General features: G+C 40.7%; 3 pseudogenes; all 3 read right to left on the bottom strand.

The window, feature by feature from the left end:
- Window positions 1-9,838: 9,838 nt before the first annotated feature.
- On the bottom strand, window positions 9,839-10,678 carry LOC147905101 (uncharacterized; annotated as a pseudogene).
- Window positions 10,679-10,916: 238 nt separating this feature from the next.
- Window positions 10,917-11,776, bottom strand: LOC147905100 (uncharacterized; annotated as a pseudogene).
- A 309-nt stretch (window positions 11,777-12,085) lies between these two features.
- On the bottom strand, window positions 12,086-15,224 carry LOC147905099 (uncharacterized; annotated as a pseudogene).
- Between the last annotated feature and the right edge of the window lie 6,574 nt (window positions 15,225-21,798).

The following is a 21,798-nucleotide window of genomic DNA, read 5'->3' as shown; positions in this document are numbered from 1 at the left end:
ACTTGGGATTTGATGCCTTTGCCTCATGATAAGAAGGCTATTGGCTGCAAGTGGGTTTACAAAGTAAAGCACAATGCTGATGGGTCTGTTAGCAGGTACAAGGCAAGATTGGTTGCCAAAGGTTTTGCACAGACATATGGAATTGACTATGAGGAAACTTTCAGCCCAGTTGCAAGGATGGCAACCGTGAGAGCAGTAATTGCTATGGCTGCTGCAAAGGGATGGTCTTTGCATCAGATGGATGTGAAAAATGCCTTCTTGCATGGAGATTTGCAGGAAGAGGTTTATATGATGCAGCCAGAAGGTTATGAGGATAATGCACATCCCGATTTTGTATGCAGGTTGCACAAAGCCTTGTATGGCTTAAAACAGGCGCCAAGGGCATGGTCAGACAAGATAGGGCAATATCTTGTCACTATTGGATTTCAGATTTCCAATTCAGATTTTTCACTTTATGTGAAAAGGACAAACAGAGGGATTGTGCTTATAGTCATCTATGTTGATGACTTGATTATTACAGGTGATAGTGATGCATACATTAATAAAGTGAAGCTGCTGTTGAAGCAGAAATTTGAGATGAAGGATTTGGGAGAGCTGCGTTACTTCTTGGGCATTGAGGTTATTAGATCCCCGAGTGGGATATGGCTGTTGCAAAGGCAATATGGTTTGGACATGCTGTCCAAATATGGGATGACAGGCTGTAAGCCTATCTCTGTTCCATTGGAGCAGAATGTGAAGCTCAATGCAGAGTCAGGTGAGCTTCTTGAAGATATTACTATGTACAGGCGCATAGTAGGTAGCTTGATTTACATGACTATAACCAGACCAGATTTGAGCTATGCTGTGGGGCTGGTGAGTCAGTTTATGCAGGCACCGAGGAAGCCACATTTGGATGCGGCTAGGCGCATACTGCGGTATGTGAAGTCCACATTGCATTATGGACTGTTTTATGAAGCTGGGTGTGCATTACAGGTACATGGATACACAGATGCTGACTGGGCTGGTAGTGTCTCAGACAGGAGATCTACTAGTGGTTTTATGTTTTCCCTTGGGAGTGGTGCCATCAGTTGGAGCAGCAAGAAGCAGCCAACAGTTGCCTTGTCGAGCACAGAGGCTGAGTACAGGGGTGCAGCAATGGCTGCATGTGAGGTAGCTTGGTTACGGAAGCTACTTGCAGATATGGGACAGTCAGTTCATGCAGCAGTTGTCATTCATTGTGACAACATTAGCAGCATCATGCTTGCTAATAACCCAGTTTATCATGCTAGAACGAAGCACATTGAGGTGCATTATCACTTTGTGAGAGAGAAGGTTCTAGCTGGTGAGATTGATCTTGTCTATGTCAGCACTGAGGAGCAGGTGGCTGATATCTTCACGAAGGCATTGGGTACCGAGAAGCTTCGCAGATTTAGGAGCTTGCTTGGTGTACGTGAGATGGATTTGAGCTTGAGGGGGAGTGTTGAGATATCAAGCTCTATCCCCGACATATCTCCTGGATGACTATCATTTATGTCACCGCCTATGTTAGTTGTACTCGTGGTGTAGTTAGACTACCACGTATGTTTTTGGTTTGGGTTCACATATGAACCACGTATTCTAGGTTTTGACATATAGGGTATTTCCCTCTTCTATTGTATAGTTGTTGTGTGCAAAAGTGAAGAAAGGCTTCACCCTCCAACCTTGTGTCCTCTCTTTTTTGTGTGTTGTGAAGAAAGCTGAACTTGAGTCTCCTATCTCTCTCCCTCATTCTTTACAGGAACCTCCTTCTAAACCCTGGAACTCTTTCTAAACCCTGGAACCTCCTTTTGAACCCTTAAACTCCTCCTAAACCCTACAACCCCCAATGAAGGCGAAAGCCTTCATTACCTCAACAAAGATGGTTTATGTTCCTTTTACACATGCTTGCACTTTGTTTGCTTACCACACTTAAGCCTACGTCTCTCACCAGAACACGACTCGAGGTCCTAAGCTACTCATATACTACAACCGACAATCCCAATATATCTGTAGGTGACAAAAAGCCTCGGAACCCTGCAAACATAGAATACCTAGCTCTTCCTACGATAGCAGTAGGAAAGAGCAAACATACACCAAGAAGTATATTGAAATAATCTGATGTCCTCTTCCCTCTTTCCCTTCCTATTCCCTCTTCCCCTGATATGTTGTATGCATATGCATATGCTTTGGACCTCTTCCCCTTCCCTCTTCCATGTTCTATGTTCCTTGTTCCTTGTTCCTTCCCTCTTCCCCGATGCTCTCCATTCTTCCCTCTTCTCATATGCATATGCATATGCTATCATCTACCCTCTTTCCTGATCCCTCTTTGCTCTTCATATGCATATGCATATGTTATCCCATATCATCTTCCCTCTTCTCATATTCATATGCTATCCTCTACCCTCTTCCCTCTTCTCATATGCATATACCTCTTCCCCTTGCCCTAACCTCTTCCCTATTCCTTCTTGCCCTACCTTTTACTTCTCATATGTTACCCCTTCTCATATGATTTCCCCTACCCTCTTCCCTCTCCCTTTCCCTTCTCTATTTCCCTTTTGTCGTTCCCTTCCCCCACCTTCTTCTCGCTTCCCCTCCCTTCTCTCTTCACCTTTCCTCTTCCCCTTCCCCTAACTTCTTCCCTCTTGCCTCGGCTTATAGCCATATGCATATGCTACCCTCTACCCTCTTCCCTTCCCTTCACGCTTCCCCTTCCCCCTTCCCCTTTCCTCTTCCCCTACCCTCTTCCATCTTCCCTCATCTCATATGCATATGCTATCCTCTAGCCTCTTCCCTTTTCTAATATGCATATTAATATGCCATCCCCTACCCTCTTCCCTCTTCGCTTCCCTTATCTCTTTGCCTCCCCTCTTCCCCTTACCATACCCTATTGCCTTACCTTCCCTCTTTGCCTCCCCACTTCCCCTTACCATATCCTCTTCCCTCTTCTCATATGCATATGCATATGCTATCCTCTACCCTCTTTTGTCTTCTCAAATGCATATCCCTCTTCCCCTTCCCCTTCCCTCTTCCATCTTCCCTCTCCCCTTACCCTCTTCTCACATGCTATCCCTTCTCAAATGATATCTTCTTGCCTCTTCCCTTTGCTTCTTTTTCCCTTCCCCTACCCTCTTTGCTCTTCCCTCTTCTCATTTGCATATGCTATCCTCTTCCCTCCTCCCTCTTCCCTCTTCTTATATTCATAAGCTATCCCCTATCCTCTTCCATATTCCCTTCCCTCTTCCCTCTTCCCTCTTCTCATATGCATATGCATATGCTATCCCTTATAAAACGCTATCTTCTACTCTCTTCCCTCTTCCCTTGGCTTCTCTCTTTCCCTTCCACTATCCTCTTCCCTCTTCTCATATCTGATTATATACCCTACCCTCTTCCATCTTCCCTTCCCTTCTCTCTTTTCCTTCCACTTCCCCTTCCCCTACTCTCCTCTTTTCCATATTCCCTCTTCTCATTTGCATATGCATAAGCTATCCCCTATGCTCTTCCCTATTCCTCTTTCCTATTGCATTTCCATATTCCTTCCCTATTGCCACTCTCTTCCCTCTTTCCATTCCCTCTTCCCTCTTCCCCTTTCCTTCCCTCTTCTCATATGTATATGCTATCCTCTACCCTCTTCTTGGATGCAAATGCATAAATATGGTGTATCCCCCTTCTTCCCTTCCCTTCTGTTTTTCCCTTCCCTCTTGCCCTCTTCCCCATTCCCTCTTCCCTCTTCCATTCTCGCTTTCCCTTCCCTCTTTCCCTTCTCTATTTCTTCCCCATTATCATTCCATCATCTCCTTCCCTCTTCCCTTCATATGTATATGGCTTTCCTCTTGCCTTTCCCTCCTCCCCTTCCTTCCCTCTTCCATCTTTTTCTTCCCTCTTCCCCTCATATATATATGCATTCCTCTTGCCATTCCCTCCTCCCCTTCCATCCCTCTTCCATCTTTCCCTTCCCTCCTCCCTCTTTCCCATTCCTTCCCTCTTCATATGGCAAGGTCATATGTGATTCCACTCCGGCACAACTTTGTCTTTTCTACTTAGGTATTTCAGTGATCTTCAAAATAAGTATGGATTTCATTTTTTAATTACACGTGCTAATTTTCATGTTTTACCTTTCATGTTTTCATGGGTAGATATCATGTCACGTAGCCATGGGCACTCAAGTGATTTTTTGGGGAGTCGCTCCTCACACTTTACAGTGATGAGTCTTGAGATGGTGGCTAATTATATAGCTAGCCTGAGTCCATCCAAGCTCAAGATGTAGGATGTCATGAGGGCTTGTAGCAAGGGATCGGCCAATGAGTTTCCCTCATCTAGACACTATATGTCATCTCACAAACTAGCTCGGTTTTACCCCTCATCGACGAGGTCAAAGGCCTCGACTACTAGATGTGGCAGACAGAGGCCCAATAAGGAGCCATAGAAGGGATGTCATAGATGAGGTGAGAGGGATGTGGACGTAGCTATAAATGAGTCAACATATCCCTTTGATTACTCCACCCATTTTTCCCATTTCCTCACCCCTTCGCACACCATAAATGGCTCAAATTCTGAATACATCATGTAGGTGTTGTGGGGGTAGTCAAGGTGTTGAGGAGTACCTCATCATAGAGAGAGGCTGGAGAGATTGCATAGATCTCCTTCCTTGGACACCAGTCTACTCTCTTCATCATGTCGATGACCATTAACACTCCAGTGGCCATACCACCTCCTAAAGGCTAGTTCTAGGAGCAACATGGTGGTGAGATTTACGCAAATGATATTGACCAAGATTTCCAAATCATCGAGGATCATAGGGGCTCCATAGATGAGGCAGCTCATGGGGATGGTGTTCGATAACTCTTCACTAAAAATATTATGGATACCTGGCCAGATCATCCTTGAGACAAGCAGAAGTATGCCTTGAAAGCTTTGCATGAAGAGTTTCAAGTTTTAGAATGGTCAATGCACGATTGGGTCGAAACATTTATGGAACTATTTTTGGGCACTTAACATCCACGACTAAGTGACTTGACGTGCTTGAGAGTGAGATTTTGAATTTTTTGAAGCAAGCATGCACTCTCATCGGATTTCTTCTTGGCATACTAGCATAATAATGACTATCAAAATTCCTTATTTTAAACAGTGACCACAGGGCACGACACATGTTACTACATGCATTTACTCCATGATCTTCTTAGTCTTGAATCACCACCATAGTGACATCATGGTGACACAATTTGCCCCTATAGCTCAACACGCATCACTACATAGTTCTCGTCAACACCACATGCATCACCACCATGTTGATTTTTGTAGGTAGTTTAGCCATAGCACTGATCTCTGTAGGTTATCCCACCATGATGGGTAAACCATTACGTTGTTCTTGCAATGAGGAAAAAAACATCACCAATCTTTGCATGTGATCCTACTGTGGTGGTTTTTTGTAGATAGGCCAATGCACTGGTTTTTGTAAGGTAATCCCACTACGTTGGACCGGGTCCAACGTACTAATTTAGTATTGTTTGAAATTAATCCTAAACAAAAGTAAATTGTATTTCCTTGCAACCATCACACTAGTTCTTGCAGAACTAAGGGAAATGTATTTTTTCTATAGGCAATAGATAATGAAGAAGCATCCTCTCAAATAATACTATTTCCATTGGGTTGGTTCCTGTGACTAACTTAGTCTACATGCAAAGATATGGTCTTGACTTTATGCACGGTCTTGTTTGCAAACCTTTATAATGAATTCTCATTCACCAAGCTAATTCTCCAACTCCTACCAAATTCTATAATCATGAACTAGCTCAATGGTTAATTTACTACGCTCTATAAATAGTCGATGGCTAATAATTTATTGCACTCTCCAAACAATTATTTATAAGACACCACCACTACAAGACAATGCTACCATACACGCGATAAGTTACGGGCGCGTGTATGCTCACACATGTATATGATCGTATCAGGCACGTGTATATGTGCAACTAATTTTGCATGTATATTTGCGTTTAAAAATGCGTATATAAAGGCATGTGTACATGCATAAAAACTATGTTTTAGATGCAAATATACACGCATTATTACACGCAATAGCAGAGCAAATCATGTCTTTGAGAAAAATCCCATACTTTTTTAATTAAAAAGCCATCTTCTTTAAACCATCTCATAGTGCATTACAATATATATCATTACACAATCCCACTAAATGCATTTACAACAATTTATATTTAAAAACAAATCATGAGATGATAATTAGAAGACAACATATACAAGAGAATTGTCATCAATTTAGAATGATACAATGATGGATTGGTTAGGATTTGATCTCATCTTCAATGAGATCCATCCTTGCCAAATGATCAACATCAATATCCATTTGATCAACTTGTAAGGCTATGATTAAATTTATTCCACTATCAATATTCTATCCATTGATAATGGTACCGATGCCCCGATCATCCTCACCAACATCACCATCATCATCAATGGTAGGGTCATCCTCATGATCATGAGAAATGGCATGCTCTTGATCATCGACCACAACATTTTCATTGGCATGTTCGACATCATCTTCATTGCGGCTTGCTACATCCTCCATATGCTCCATATCAATGAATGTATTGTACATCACTTTGGAACGTGGTCCAACAGGGATGACGTACCACCATTTAGTATCATGCACCATTGGCTGATAGATAACCTACTCAAATATACATATTGCAGTTAATTAGCATATCAAAAGTCAAGGGGTACGTGAGCTTAGATATATATGTACATAAAACACATTGATAAAAAAATATTGCATACCTACTCACATTGTTGTGGCAATACGAGCCTATCTTTCTTTGTTTGCCAAAACTTTGTAGAGTCAATAGTGACATAGCCACTTTCATGGCATTTTATCGTTGCATTAATGTTGGCATACTGAAAGGAAAGGGTAGAGTGGACACAAACTCAGAATACTTGCTTATGGAATGAAGAAAAGAGAGGTCCTTAAGTAGGCACATCATACAAGCTCACTGACATCACTGATGACTTCAGAGCTCCACAATCATCTCCTTAATCAGCTCCTAGATTCTCTCAATCATCCTATGTGGCTCTTCCACCACCTAACTGTGCTTGTGGGCACCTAACTGTGCCTCTAGCACTCACACATAGAAACATAAGGTGTGCCTGAGGCATACACCTTGAGATATCCCAACAAACCCCCCCTCAAGGAAATGCCTCAGGCTATGTGAAGGATACATCTAGTCTCATAGTTTCTCATGCCATCTCATGGTGGTCAAGGATAAATCTATGGCTAGGTTCTCATGCTAGCAAGGGTTCCCTTGGGTGTAAGGTAAACAAAAAGGGATACAAAAAGACCTTCCAATGGTTATCTCCCCTGCATGTACATGCACACAATGTCTGCAGGAGGTACCATGGAACAAAACATACACATGGCCTACATCATAAGGTGACCAGAGGTGTTTACAAAACACACAAAACACAATAGTTTATTTCATTCATTTTGGAGGACTATCCAGGCTGAGTACCTTGACATAAAAAGAGAGATCTGGAGCATACATAGAGATGTGTTTAAAATGCATAATCTTCAAAGGATGCCTCATCTTGTGGAGGTTCATTAACTGTAAGTAGATTTGCATTTTCTGTCTTTGCTTTGGCTCTGCAAAACTTCTCATTATGGTTGTTCTTGCCACAGTGCTTGCATGGATTAACTTTGAAGCAGTCCTTTGAAAGGTGATTTGTCTTTCCACAGTGATTGCAAGGAGTATACTTGCCCTTCTTGAATTTCATAACATAAGCAGTGTCATTGCCTTTCCTTAGCTCCATATGCCTTTCTTCTTCTTGGAGAGCAGAGATAATGCCTTCAAGGTTAGGATTGGGAAGATTCTTCAAAATGCTAACAATGTGATCAAAACCTTCAGGCATACTCTTAAGTAACACTGCCATAGCATCATCAGGAGTGATAGGAGAGTTGATAGAAGCTAATTGAGTCATAAGACTCCGCATATAGTTGACATGAGCTGCTAAAGTAGTATCACTTGCCATCTTTAATTCAAAGAAAGAGATTTTAAGTGATAGTTTAGAGATGTGAGAGCTTGCACCAAAAATCATGTCTAGCTTTTGCCAAGCTTCCGAAGGAGACTCTAAGTCAGAGATATGGTGTATATAATCATCACCTAGAGCAAGAGCAATTATACCATATGCTTTTTCTTCTCTTGCTGGATCCCTTGCCGGTCGTGTCGGTGTTGAGGATTCTCCAGCATTGGAGGCTGTAGAAGAAGCGGTAGGAGTAGGTTTGACAAGTCCCCATAAGTTCTCCCGCATCAATGCAAATTTCACCTTCATTTGCCATGTATGGAAGCCCTTTCCATTGAACTTCTCAAGATTAAATATGGTGGCCATGAGAGGGTCTAACCCAGATATTGGGCAGTGTCTATCTCTCTTACAAGGCAAAAATAACTGAAAGACTTCCAAAATATGAGCACTTGATGTAGCAAAGAGTAGTGACTAGATTTCAAACAATGATGCTTCTTCTTACATGCTTCATAGAAGTGGATGAAATAAACACTTTCCAATCAAAACCAGGTCTAGCAAGTCAAAACAAAACTGAAGAAAAACTTGTACTGAAGTTGTTGAAAACTTCAAAAGACCAGAAATGCTAGAGTAGCATTTTATGTAGCATCATTTTCAAAAGCTTATCAAAACTGTCAAAACTAGAGAGCTGAACTTGGAGGGCTTATAGCTCACTCTTCAAAGCAAAAGAAAGGGGGCTTTCTGAGGCAAAAGAAAGTTGGTATACCACAGTAGAACCTCTGGGAAGAAGAGGTGAAAAAACGCGTCAGGTCGCCTTCTCCTTCTTCAACAAAGTTGACTGGTTTTTCTCTGTTTTCTCCTTCAATATGCAACCATTGCTACTCAGATTTCAGCACAAGGTAGCTCTAGGTATGGAGAAGCTTGCCCTGAAAGGAATTAGAGAAAGAAGGAGCAGGTGCAGAGAAAACGCAGCAAGAATAATCGACAAAATTCGTACAATGGCGACCAGCAGAGCTTGAAATTCTTCAATTCCTTGCAGCTCAAAATTTGCCCCAACAAGAGGGATCTCCAGCTAGAAGGGCGTGGGAAATGGGTGAGAATCGGAGGAGAACAAGCTCAAGCAAATTTTTGGAAGAAGAGGGAGAGATGGTGAAGAGGAAGAAGAGGAAGAAGATGATGATGTGGCAAAAATGGGCTCAAGGAGGATCAAATGGCTCTGATACCATGTTGGAATATTGAAAGGAAAGAGTAGAGTGGACACAAACTCAGAATACTTGCTTATGGAATGAAGAAAAGAGAGGTCCTTAAGTAGGCACCTCATACAAGCTCACTGACATCACTGATGACTTCAGAGCTCCACAATCATCTCCTTAATCAGCTCCTAGATTCTCTCAATCATCCTATGTGGCTCTTCCACCACCTAACTGTGCTTGTGGGCACCTAACTGTGCCTCTAGCACTCACACATAGAAACATAAGGTGTGCCTGAGGCATACACCTTGAGATATCCCAACAATTAGGTCCTTTTTCCATCATGTTCATTTGCCATTTTACATCCAAAACATACACAAAGAAGCGATGAAAGTCAAGCCTAAATATGTCTTGGATTGTGCCATAATAATCATCCACTTTTCCATTGGCTCCCTCAAAGCTACTAATGACACTGCAATCTTGTGTATTCCTCTTATCATTAATTCTTTGTGTTCAAAAATGCTTTCCTTCACACCATATAGCATTGAACATAGTGCATTGGACCAAAATAGAAGCAGTATTTGTGTAAGTAATGTGAATAAATATTAAAAGCAAATCACTTACAACTAATGTAAAACATTAGTTCTATGTACCTTTAACATGCATCCTCGCGCATACTCCCATTCTTCTACCATTATATGCAGTCCCTCGTCTCTCTCTGCTCTCTCCATTTCTTCATGCAACCAATCAACATGGATATCATTGGGAAGTGTTGCAAGATGCGTAGGGTACGCCTTACAAGAGCCATGTTGCCTCTGAAAAAGAGCTCTTTCTGCTTGCCTTCTTGTCTTTGCATCCTCATATCTTGTAACCCATCTGATCATCACATCACTATTAAGGATGCAAGTGAAATTAAAATCATCAATCAATGCCTTGTCAATTACTCTATCCTTTTCCTTGAGGCACAATAGAGGTCATCCTCAAGTCCGCTTCATTGCTCCATAGTCGTGGCAAAGAGTTGTTCACTTGACCAAGAAATTTTGAAATAGAAACAAGAGATTCTTGTATCAACCAACCCATGGCCATGCTTCCTTCGGGCCTTGCACCTTGTCTCACAAAGTCTTTTAAGGTCTTCATGAAGCACTCTAGAAAGAACATCCAATGTGCATGCATAGTGCTGCATAAAGCAATTTCATCCACCAAATGCACAATGAGATGTAGTTGGCTTGGGAGGAGAATGGTTCGCAGAAAAGTTTCCTCTATCAAACAAACCACCTCCACTGCCATAATGTGTGCACCATCCAATGTGGCTGGATCAATTGCTTTGGAGCTAACATATCTAAAAAACAAATAAATAGTATGTTATATCACATGCACGTTCATTTTGAAAAACTATCAAATCAAAGTGCAAGGTATAATGAAGGCTGATTTGACATGAGTTTTACATACCTCACAATCTTGCCCATCTTATAAATACATTTTTTAAAACTCTTGTTCGATGCTAGTAGGTAGTATGAACTGCACACATAAGAGCACATGTATATATGGTTGATGGCATTACAAAGTATAATAATTTCAATGTACAAGACTTGGAAAACACTTACATAGAGCATCTTGTGCCAATCGTGGGACTTCAACCCGTATAGTTGCTCAACACCTCTTTTCTTAGCGGTTGTGAAGGCTCCCTTCAATGATCTCATGCATCTAGTGGGAGTACGCAAAGTAGTGATGGCCTGCTTTACCTGCTTCTCCTCCTGCTTTGATATAATCCATGGTGCACACAAACTTGTCCATCCTCCTCTCATGGCCAAGCTTGACGTATCCATCCTGCAATGCGCAAGTCCTCCCATACGCTAACATTGTCTCATTTACCAATAACATGTTCCCAAATACCAGATGCCACATTCTTGAAGATGTGCATGGGATCAAGAAGATGGTTGATCTTAAGAGGGGTCCAATATGGCAGCCTGAAAAGAATGGAGTACCTATACAAGACAAGATTGAAAAACATTACTGTACCTATTCATGCGATCTAGAGGAAGAACATTTGTAGACTCCCAAATGTGCTTCCAATCTTTTGCACGAAGTATTTGTGGAGGAATGTTACTCTTACTAGCAACATATTTAGGATGATCTGATGGGAGAAATCGATGATGTTTATCAAATATGGTCTTACATAAACCGTCAGCATACTCATGTACTCACGAAGGGCCACAAACAGGACATGCATGTTTACCCAAAGTTTTCAAACCTGTTAAAATATAAATAAAAGTTAGAATAATAAAGTCAATAGCTATAATTAATATAACCAATAGTATTAGAGTAGAGAGGTGATTTGAATTCTTACTAGAACAATCACTGTATCTTGGAAAGTCATGCATTGTCCACATCAACACTACTAAGTGTCGAGAGGAGGGAGGCCTACTAACATCCACCACAGCAATACCTCTCCATAGTTCCTCCAACTCATCAATCAATGGTTCGAGGTAAACATCAATATGCTTTAATTTATGTTTCCCTGGAATTAGAAGGGATAACATAAGATGTCCCTTCTTGATCGCCATTGATGGTGGAAGGTTGTAATTCACCAATACAACGGGCCACATGCTATATGCGGCACTTTTGAAACCAAATGGATTCACTCCATCCATACCTAGGCCAAGCCTCAAGTTTTTGGGCTCTATTTTAAAGCCGAGCCACTCATCTTCAATATGCTTCCAAGTAGGAGTGTCTGCGGGAATTCTCCACATGCCATCATTCAATCGATGTGTGGAATGCCATGACATGAGCTCAGCTATGGATTTGCACTTGAACATTGATGCGAGGAATTATAGGAAAGTGTCGCAAGACTTTATGAGGTACATCAAAACTCTTCACATCTGTTCTATACCTTGCTTCACCACAAGTGGGACAATGTTGAGCCTCTTTATGCATCCACGAAAGAGAATGCAATCATTGATGCATGCATGTATGCGATCATAATCTAATCCTCCAAGAGATGTCACATAGCACCTTGTTATGTCTCTTGAGGTTGGTAGTCTATTCCCCTTTGGAAGCATGTTTGATAATAGCCTGCATTTCATATCATCAATTAATGATTAAAACATATTGAGTTTTATTCATTGCGAAACCTTTAACCTCTAATTCAAATTAGAATGCTTACTTCAATAATGCATCAAGACTTGCATTGCTCCATCCATAAACTGTCTGTAGATTTAGTAGTTTAAGTGAAGCACGTAAAATAGACAATGTGCACCCTTCAAATACCGGTGTCGATGAAGCCTTATAAAGATGTTCTTGATCCATATCATCATCATCTATACCTTTGGGATCATCCCTAAAAAGATGCCGTACCATATCATCAAACACTTCCTCTTCCACGACTTCATGGGGTGCAGGGCTATTGTCTTCCCTTTCCCACTCATCTCTGACAATAGATCCTGAAGCTCCAGCATCATCTCGTCGATGCTTTGCATGCTCATGCCGAGCGTAAGGCACCATGTTAGGGTGTGGTGTGGGTTTGCATCCTGCTCCAATTAGAGTATATATATTACAACTCCATTAATTTGGACACCATGAGTCATTTGGATACTATCAATTTACATCTACTCACCTCTAAACCTGTTTGATTCCATTCTCCATACATGGAGATGTGATTCAAGGTAATTGGATGCACTCGTACAATGCATCCTTTGTTGGAATACTGAAAGGAAAGAGTAGAGTGGACACAAAATCAGAATACTTGCTTATAGAATGAAGAAGAAAGAGGTCCTTAAGTAGGCACCTCATACAAGGTCACTGACATCACTGATGACCTCAAAGCTCCACAATCATCTCCTCAATCTGCTCCTAGATTCACTCAATCATCCTATGTGGCTTTTCCACCACCTAACTGTGCTTGTGGGCACCTAACTGTGCCTCTAGCACTCACACATAGAAACATAAGGTGTGCCTGAGGCATACACCTTGAGATATCCCAACAAACCCCCCCTCAAGGAGATGCCTCAGGCTATGTCAAGGATACATCTAGTCTCATAGTTTCTCATGCCATCTCATGGTGGTCAAGGATTAATCTATGGCTAGGTTCTCATGCTAGCAAGGGTTCCCTTGGGTGTAAGGTAAACAGAAAGGGATACAAACAGACCTTCCAATGGTTATCTCCCCTACATGTACATGCACACAATGTCTGTAGGAGGTACCATGGAACAAAACATACACATGGCCTACATCATAAGGTGACCAGAGGTGTTTACAAAACACACAACACAATAGTTTATTTTCATTCATTTTGGAGGACTATCCAGGCTGAGTACCTTGACATAAAAAGAGAGATCTGGAGCATACATAGAGATGATTTTCAAAATGCATAATCTTCAAAAGATGCCTCATCTTGTGGAGGCAGAATATCCATGTCAAGGCAAGGTCTTACCACATGGGCAGTGTCTAGTGCCTTATAAGATGGTACTATGATAGAACAAGTGGATTTGAAAGTCATATCCTTCAAGAGAACAATTATCTTGTCATCTCCATAGTTGTGTAGAGAAGCATATCTTAGGTGTCTGACCTTCATCTTTTTCTTGTACTTGGAGTCAAATAAAAGTGCCATGAGAGGGTAGATCTCTGTAGTTGCTTCCTTTTTGGCAACCATTGTTTTGGCAATCTTCAATAAGGAAGTCAGGTTGGCATTTTCATCCTTTGTAGCATAACAAGACATTGCTTTATGTTTTGGCTTTTCACATATTTGGCATAAGCAAGCCATGAGAGGCTCTAACCCAAGTATTGGGTAGTGTCTTCTCTCTTACAAGTGAAAAAGAACTGAAATACTTCCAAAGTATAGGCACTTGATGTAGCAAATAGTAGTGACTAGTTTTCAAACAATGATGCTACTTTTGCATGCTTCATAAGAGTAGATGAAATAAACACTTTCCAATCACAACCAGGTCTAGCAAGTCAAAACAAAACTGAAGCAACACTTGTAGTGAAGTTATTGAAAACTTCAAAAGCTCAGAAATGCTAGAGTAGCATTTTATGTAGCATCATCTTCAAAACTTGTCCAAAACTGTCAAAAATGAAAAGCTGAACTTGGAGGGCTTGTAGCTCACTCTTCAAAGCAAGGAAAAGAGGGCTTTTTGAAGCAAAAGAAAGCTCATATACCAGAGAAGGTCCAGCACAGAGGTTGGACGAAATGGTGCGCACTTTTGCCCGGGAGAGTTGCTATAGGCTGAAACTGAGTTTTGACGATTTCTCCCTCGTTACTAAACCAAATGACTTGAAAAATGGCTCAAAATCTTCGTCTTGAGGTCGCCCATCTACTCCTAAGAGGGCTCAGGCAATGGCGGAGCAGGCAGGGAGTATTGAGCAACAGAAGAAATTCGCTTTTTGGAGAATGGCAGCCACCACAGACGTTTTTTCTTCAATTGCTTGCAGGTGGAAGTTCGCCCATACTAGAGGAGTTTCCAGCTCAGAGGGTTTGGGCAATGGTCGTTTGTAGGTGGAGAACCAAGCTCTCAAAGATTTTGGGAAGAAAGAGGAAAATGGAGAAGAAGAAGATGAAGAAAAAGATGATGATGTGGCAGAAATGGGCTCAAGGGGGATCAAATGGCTCTGATACCATGTTGGAATACTGAAAGGAAAGAGTAGAGTGGACACAAAATCAGAATACTTGCTTATAGAATGAAGAAGAAAGAGGTCCTTAAGTAGGCACCTCATACAAGGTCACTGACATCACTGATGACCTCAAAGCTCCACAATCATCTCCTCAATCTGCTCCTAGATTCACTCAATCATCCTATGTGGCTTTTCCACCACCTAACTGTGCTTGTGGGCACCTAACTGTGCCTCTAGCACTCACACATAGAAACATAAGGTGTGCCTGAGGCATACACCTTGAGATATCCCAACATCCTTGACATTGATTACACATACACTTGATTCTTTATGCCAACCACTTATTGCGATTATGGTGACACATTGTCTCACCTCACCAAAACTACTTGAGGAAGTTGATGACATCTTGTATACAAGATAATAAACACAAAATTACAATCAAAATTTTAATTGAAGTTTAGAGAGACTCTGCATTGCATGTATAGGCATAGTTAGACTGTGTAAAATCGTGTGTACTAGTGCGGCTACACTATCTCAAAATGCATGTGCATGTGGCTATCGATCCGTATACGCAAAGATACATGTGCTTTTACCCGTGACGGTCTGTGTCAAACCTAAAACAAAACCCGCCACCTACCCTAAATGTCTTTCATTTTCACTTCTTTCCTCTTCTTTGTCGCCACCAAATCTTCTCTCATCCAACAGACAACGAAAGGCAAGGAAGATCATATGGGTGGAAGGAGCACACATGGGTGAAGGAAACCTTACCACAAAGGCCAAAAACAAGACTCACTTTTCTAGAGGTGAGTCAGTTTGTCCTTTGTCCTATCTCTTTCCTTCCTTTTCTTTATGGAAACGTCTCTTTCTTTGATGCAAATGTCTCTCTTCTTTGTCCTCTTTCTTTCTTTGCACTTTCAGTAATTGTTTGTGTATTGTTGCATACGAAAATGTCAGTTGGGGGTGGTGTTTTAAGGACATTTGTCGATAGTCGGTGGGTTTTTTCAAAATTTTTTCGGCAAGGCGCATGTAGCAACACGTGTATTTGTGTGTGTAGTCTGTTTGCATAGTAGTTCATGCGAATATACACGCCTTTCTTGACAGATGCATACACGCATTTTTTGACGGATGCATACACGTGACTGTGCATAAGTCTCAGTCTTCATTTCGTTTTTTGACGGATATATACACTTGTTTTAGTTTCACAGTTCGTTTTTGTTCTTTGTTAGTTGCAAAGTGGATTTGTTATAAAATGAGAAAGATAGAAGAAATAAAGAAAGAAAGGGGAACGTAAGGGAAGATAAAGAAGAGAAGTTAGAGGGGAAGAGAAGGAAGAGAAGGTAGGAAGAAGAGGGAAATAGAAGGTAAGGGAGTAAGAAAAAGAGGGGAAGAGAAGGTAGGAAGTAAGAGGGGAAGAGAAGGTAAGGGAGTAAGGAAAAAAGGTAGAAGTAAGAGGAGGAGATGATTAAAAGAAGGAAAGAAGTATAAGGGGAAAAGGTAAGGGAGTAAGGGGAAGAGAAGGTAAGAAGTAAGAGAAGGAGGTAAGGAAGAGGGAAATAGAAGGTTTAAATGGAGTAAGTAAAAGTAAATGAATCAATGAGGATAGATCCTATGTTTTATATGCTATGTTTTTTTGTGTGTGCAGACTCTTCATGGATCTAGGTTCTTCATCCGATCCATTTGCATATGACATTTGGTTCGTGGAGATGCTAGCTCATTTTGGGCACCAACCTGCCCCAGTAGAGCTGACAGAGTATATGTATACCCATCCCCCTCCTAGATTCCTTGGTATGGTCACCCCTCCCTTCTCGAGTGCCAATGTCACTCTACGGCCGCCTGTGCGTGTGAGTCCAGCAAGATGGCATGCTTTTCCTCTCCCACCCCCATCGAGGAGACATACTCCTTCCCAGACACACTCACGCACCCCCTCCCAGGCACTGTCACGTTAGGGCTCACAGCCACCATCACATACTCCCTCATAGCCACCATCACGAATTGTGTCACATCCACAATCACATGCACAATCTCCCAGTCGTGACTCCACCTGCAATACAGAGTAGAGTAGATGCTGCAGTAGGGAGAGTGGGAGTGGAGGATGCGGCGGGTGCTTTGGTGGGGGAAGTGGTAGGGCATGCGCAGGAAAGGAGTTAGAGGAGAAAGTGAGGATGAGGAGGAGGTGAGAGAGGTGGAGGCAGTAATATACTATGATGTGACGGATAGGGGCAGGGGAGTGATGGATGCGAGGGGTAAAGAGGTAATGGAGTATATGCATGGGGGTGTCCAATTTGTATAGAAATTATTTTATTAAATTTAAAGATCAAAATAGTCGATTAGTTGGAGAGATGATAGAGGCTGTACATAGCCGGTACTCCAAACCCCACATGCGACATTCTTGGATGTATGGGGAAGGATGTGAATAAGGGAGATCTTAAGTAATAAAAGATCTCACCTTAAGAAACTCGCGTATGATGATCGGGCAAATCGGGAGGCGTGTGGCTATCCCATGGAGAAACCTACCATTGCCCACAAACACGAGTGGAAGGAGGCAAAGAAACAAGCAGAAGGTGGCATGAAGAGTAGGCAACATGTGGAGGAACGACACATCTAGATGGAGACCATTGGATCTTTGCATCTGGAGGCATCGATTCGTGGGAGGTAGAGTTCATAAGTATCTTGTCACCTTATTTGATTTTTTACTTAATTCATTGATTGTATAATTGTTTTAATCTTACAAATTGTGTTGATTATGTTATAGTGACGGGTTATGGCGAGGAAGCCCACAACCCATGAGACTGTGTATGCTCGCCAGCATAGAGATGCGACATGTGGGCCCTCTTCAGAACGCAGGGACGTATTACGAACGTGTAGTTTGAGGAGGCCATGAGACCGTACAGTTGACAGGTACTTGAAAAATCTAAATGAATGATTTAGGTTTATTAAATTTTGAATTACATATAGATATACTTATACATGATATCTTACTTGAACAGGCACAAGTTGGTACACCTGCTGTCTGATGCTCCCGATGTTGAAGATCCACCTGCCTCCACCGTCGCTTCTCCTACTCTTGCTCGTGCTCCTACTCCTGTTAAAAACTACACATCAGACATGTATACCGATGTGAGCACATCTGGGATGATGTGCAATTTTAGACCATTGCCATGCCTTTTTTGTCCACATTGATGGGCTTAGGATAGAGTACTTTCTCTCCCACATATTGTATAACTTGTTTTGAAAGGAATAAATTAGCAATTTTGTATTTAAGAAATTTCTTGGCAAATTTTTTGCACATTACACTCTCTAGGCACTCTTCACCATTCTCGAATAGTTTATTTTCTCTGCATGTATCCTCCTTTCCAAGATTTGTCACAAATCATCTACCTTACCATCCTCAAGAGGCCCAAATTTCTACCTTGCACAAATTGGGATCTCCTTGTTGTGCTAGTGAGCATGTTGTATCACATCTTGTCCTTCAAATGACTAATTTTTAGCATTGAGTTTGTTCAAGATAATTAACCCAACCCGTACCCTAAAGAAAACAATAATTTAGACCATCGGTTGGTTCACCCACTTGTTTTTGTTGTTCTCCAATTACTGGGCTAGTAAGTCCAAGCTAGCTCAATGGAAAATTAAATAATTGAAGTTTTTTTCTAAATAATTTCAATTCGAATGTTTTACGACATATACACCTACAATTTAGACATGAGGTACCTACTTCTAAACAGCAGGTAGCATTCTTGTTACTGTAAATTGAACCACCAAAACAACTAATAGAATAGAGCAAAGCAAGCAAAGAAAGGAAGACAATGAATCCAACTTACCTAAAACAATAGCAAGGATTCAAGGAAGAAATGAGTGAAGTGAGCAAAGAAAGGGAGGGAATTCGGAAAGTGTGTGCAAGAAGATGATGAGTACAACCCAAGTAAGGGAGGGAATTTGAAAAGTCTGCATAAGAAGTAGGTACAAGGTAGCACAAATTGTTTGACATCATATTCAAGATTTGCTAGAGTCTAGCAGGAGGTGTGAAATTTCAAAGTTTTAGGCGTGGCAAGTGCTTCCCTCCTTTGGCAGGCAATACACGCCAACAGATTGGAAATGCCGATGGCACCTAATTAAGTGGAATTTGGCCTAAAATGATGAAAATAACTACTAGATCAGAGGACACGAGATTGTCTTTGATGCCGTGAATTATGAATTACAATGATATTCTATATGCTCATCAGTTAGATAGCAAGGAAGTGCATAGAAAAAAAAGAAATGAAAAGTATCAAATGGTGTTGGATTTAGTAAAAGATCTTTGCACCTTCATGAATTGAGTATGATCAAACCCATTCATTCTAGGGTGAAATTGGATACAATTTCACCAAATTTCAATGTTTCAAAGCCATTGTGCAATATTCCCACAAGTCTAAATTCCATTTTTTAATCCATTCTTTTTTTCATCACATTGAGAGAACTTTATGTTCTCAATTGGATTTGTCCTTTGGTTGAGCAAAATCTCATGTAGTGTACTTTAGTATGATTACTTGGTTTCATGTATGTGCACAATAAATTCTTGATGTTTTTGCATAAATTTTCATAACATGTACTATTTAAAACACATGCCACATAGAATTGGCAACAATATCATGATCAATCTTAACTCTATGTTTTCTTGGCCTCATCCTAAAGATTGGAATGTGTACTACTACTTGGATTCCAAGTTTGTCAAAATCCGTTGAGCAATGTATAAGTTATGGGCTGAGCAAGTTACCTATATACAAAAAATGTCCTAAATCTCACCAAAAATGGCTAGACCCAAGCTTGCATTGACCCAAAAGGATGCAAGTTTGACAATAAGTACATGCTACAAAGCATGTGCAATGTGCTGAAACATCGTTGGTATGAGATTCGAGATGTAGTATGCGAAGGAAGAGAAAAGACGATACATGTGACAAATAAAGATTGGAACTGTGCCAAGAAAGAGTACCGTAGGGATCCACACAAGCAAAATTAGTAGTGCAAGGCAAAGTAGGTAGCCTTGCAAACCAGAGGGTTTTGTATCTCATGAGTGGTGACAAGCAGCATTGCGAGCTTGGATGGTAAGTGTTTCTTTCATGAACATTGATGCAGGCTTTTCTTTTCTTATTTGGATTTAAATGTGTTTTCAATTTGATTTGGGTTTAATGTAGCTTGAGGTGTTTGGACACTTTCCTAGGGAGGATGAGTATTGGTTGGCATACAAGAAGAGGGCGAATGCATTGTTCACCAACCTCGATGAGGACAGCAAGCCAATTGATTGGGGGAAGGTTGTAGAGCATCGAGTAAGTTTCCGATCCTCTTTGATCTCAAGCTTGTTGCTTTCCAATTATGCTTTCATAAAATTCAGTAGTATGCTAAAGCATGTGCCTCTCTTGTTCGTAGGAAATTCCCCTACCTTTTGATGAGGACGATGGAGCAGATGTGGACAAGAGTCAAGGGGAGGGTGAGGGTTAAGGCACGGACCAAGAAACATCCAGGTGAAATGAGGCAGATGAAGATTATGAGGATAATGATTAGATTTAGACATGTAAATATGTAGATGTACCACCCAGGGGGTCTACTTTGCCATGAGGTCATTTTGCAATTGCTTTTATACACATAACAATTGCAACATTTTTTGGCATCCCTCATGGCTATGCTGCCACTTTGTACATCGCAAATGACTTTTTTTGTAGCTCTCATGGCCGCACTAGCATTTTGTACATCCATGATTGCATGAAGACAAAGTAATATGATGGCTTTTTTTACATAATATCTGTCTCTATCTCTCATTTCAATGTCACAATGTACTATCAACAACTCTATTTGTAGTTTGAATGAAACAACTGGAAATTGTGCATCCTTGGGTAGAATGTGGATGGTTCAACCACATTGTCCAATCTTTTTTTTCTCTTTCCAAAATTAACAGTGTTAGTATTTCCATTTGGTATATCGTTGATATACCAACAAAAATATTGATTGACTGACATATTGACCTATTATAGATGTATAAATTTTGACTCTCATACCAACACATCAATTCAAATGACCATATCAACATTTTGGGACTTAGAGAAAAATTGATTTCTTCATATTTTCCATTGGAATATATGCCAAAAACTAGTGTATACCTTGTAGTGCCTTCTATCTTTAAAATTTAAACAATGGCATTTTGGAAATCTCTCTTATGAACCCACATGGTAGGGACCACTTAAGGTCTTATAATAGAGATATGGATGAAGGTAGCATATACGAGAATCAGATCTCGATGGAAATAAACAATAAATTACAAGAAGTGGGTTACATGACATACATTTATATTGAAACTAAAAACATGGATGATGTGATTATGAATGCACATTGTAAATTTCTATATTTATGGAAAAGCAAGGGAGAATGGACACTTTAACAAATACTAGTATATTCTTAATTATGGGAAGGATGGATTTTGTGCTTCCAAACAATAATCAATGCACTCTCCAACTCAATTGAAAGTAGGCTACCTACCGCAAAAGACCATTGAATAACAAGTAAGGTAGAATCTTTAGGATGGCTACTCTACTTATACCTATGCAAGTAGCCAAAAAACATTACCCAATCTTAGGATGCTTATAACCCCTAAAAAATGCAAAGGAGATGCAAAGTAGGAGTACATTCTAGACTTCTTTTTTAAAGCCCCCCTTTCAATCAAGAGCCATTTTACTAATGCTCCTTGAGGTTCGTCATTCATCACTCTTACATATCAAAGAATACTTTACCACAAAGAATATTATTTGCAATGTTAATATCTCCATGTTGGAGTCTAAGTGTATGTGAGATAGTGAAATAAGCTAGGGGTAGAGTCATACACCCTATTAAATGTCACTTGTTCTCTAGTAGACAAACTTTGATCATTTTTTTAAACAATATTAGAATGGCATAAGAAAATAAATAGAAGTGTTCTTGTGCGCAACGAATGATACATAACTTATTGGACTTGAAG

Source organism: Dipteris shenzhenensis, chromosome 2 (assembly GCF_047967505.1).
Source record: "Dipteris shenzhenensis isolate YYH24624 ecotype China chromosome 2, Dip_SZ_1.0, whole genome shotgun sequence".
Taxonomy (NCBI): domain Eukaryota; kingdom Viridiplantae; phylum Streptophyta; class Polypodiopsida; order Gleicheniales; family Dipteridaceae; genus Dipteris; species Dipteris shenzhenensis.
This window is presented reverse-complemented; position numbering and strand designations above follow the sequence as displayed.